This window comes from Propithecus coquereli, unplaced genomic scaffold (genome assembly GCF_000956105.1).
Source record: "Propithecus coquereli isolate 6110/MARCELLA unplaced genomic scaffold, Pcoq_1.0 Scaffold577, whole genome shotgun sequence".
NCBI lineage: Eukaryota > Metazoa > Chordata > Mammalia > Primates > Indriidae > Propithecus > Propithecus coquereli.
The window spans coordinates 315,880-317,919 of NW_012151696.1; positions in this window are offsets into that span (position 1 = coordinate 315,880).

Consider the following 2,040-nt stretch of genomic DNA (forward strand, 5'->3'; position numbering starts at 1 on the left):
TAAGAAAAGTTTTTTAATATCCCATTGCTAGCTTTTATTTGCTCTATGTTCCAGCCCTTTTTTAAAAAATAGCTTTAATGAGTTGTAATTGATATGCAATGACCTGCACATATTTAATGTGTACAATATGTGAGTTTGGACACATGCAAACCATTGTAACAATCAAGGTAACAGACATAACCAACACTTCCCAAAGCTTCCTTGTCTTTCTTTGTTTTTTGTTTGTTTTTATTTTTATTTGTTTGTTTTATTTATTTTTTTGTGGTAAGAACATGATATGAAATCTACCCTCTCAACAAACTTTGAAGTGTACAACTCTGTGTTGGTAACTCTTGACATTGTGCTATACAGCACATCTCTATAATTTATTCATCATAGTACACAGCACAACTCTAGAACTTATATATCCATCATAACTAAAACTTTATACACAGGTCCTTAAATACATTTTTTTGCTCAATATTTTTGTTAATTATTCTCCTTTCAAATAAATATGCTCTTGCATCACGTTTTCCTATACAAATTTCACCCAACTTTAGAGGAAAAAATTAAAATACCTTATATGCCAACCTCTCCATAGTATTTTCATTGGTGCTGAAAGAAAACAAGACTTGTTCACTTGAATACCTCACCAATTTTTTCACTGTCCCATTCTACCCAATATATCAGCATTTGACCCCAAAATAATCTTTCCCATTAGACAAATACCATGCATACTGAGAGCAATTTATATTATCTTTATGTGCATTTTAGTTCTTTATATATATAATGTTCTACATTGTACAAAAAATATTCTTTATAAATGTTAAATGAAGGTATAAAAATATAAACACTTTTATATAATTAGAGCATGAATTTATTCTGAATCATCTTTTATTATACTGATTTGTCCCTGTTGAATTAAATAAATTTGAACATATCTAAATTAAGCCAAATATTTCTTAGCTCATAAAAGACTCTTCAGGTCCTCTTAGGGAGGTTTCATTTTGAAATAACAGTACCAGCTTAAAACTGCTTTAAAAATTAAATAGGTCACTTTATCTTTAGTTGCTAACAAGCTACACCCTCCTTTGATTTTCTACACTCTCAACATGTAACCCTGCAAGTTCCTAATAATCATTTTAATCCAGTCACTATACAGAGACTTCTTGGTTTTGAGTTTTAGTGTGAGATAGAATAGCTAATCTCCCATTCAAAAGTGATCTTCAGATTGTAAGATATAAATCCTTGGACTAGTGTTGTTTTGTGTGCTTAAAAATGGTTATTTTGGTGGTTTTGTAGTATGTCATCTTAGATAAATTGAAACTATATTTCCCCAATTTTTTTCTATTTATTGTTCTAAATTAGTATTGATAATAAGAGAAATTTGCATGACCTTGGTTAAACAGAAGTGAGTTAGCAGTCACTTTTATAGTTTTTGGTCTTTGTTGGCAATGCACATTTTTGCATCTCATGCACATGGTCACTGGCCTATTGGGTCACTTGCTTGGTGTCATGTAGCAGCCAGTATCCTCATTTTTTCTACTCCCACCTGATCTTTTTCAGCTTTTCTAAATGTTGGACAAGGAGCAAGTACAGTTCTCTACTAAAACTTTCTATTTTGTTGTGCATGTTATCTGAATCATCAAAGCTGGTGTTTGTAAGATACTGACATGGGATTGAGTAGTGTGTGCGTGTGTGTGTGTGTGTGTGTGTGTGTGTGTGTATTGCCTTATATTCTTGTCTGTTCCAGTTTGTCCTTTATCTCCCTCACTTCTTACCGATCTCATTTCTTTTCTCAAGTACGCCCTAATACCCTCACAAATGATACCAGATGCAGAAGCAACATTCATCACTTAGCCAGATGCCATAATTGTGCAAGGTGTAGTTCCTGCAAAATAATTTCTTAATGTATGTCACAAATAGTAATTCTGCCACTCTGATGAAACTCTATCTGATGCAGTTAAACAAGAAGTATTATGGATTCAAGAATTTGAGCAATTAATTTCTTTCTGGTTTCATTAATCCTAAGAGTAGCTTCTTTTGCATTAAAATGAAAAA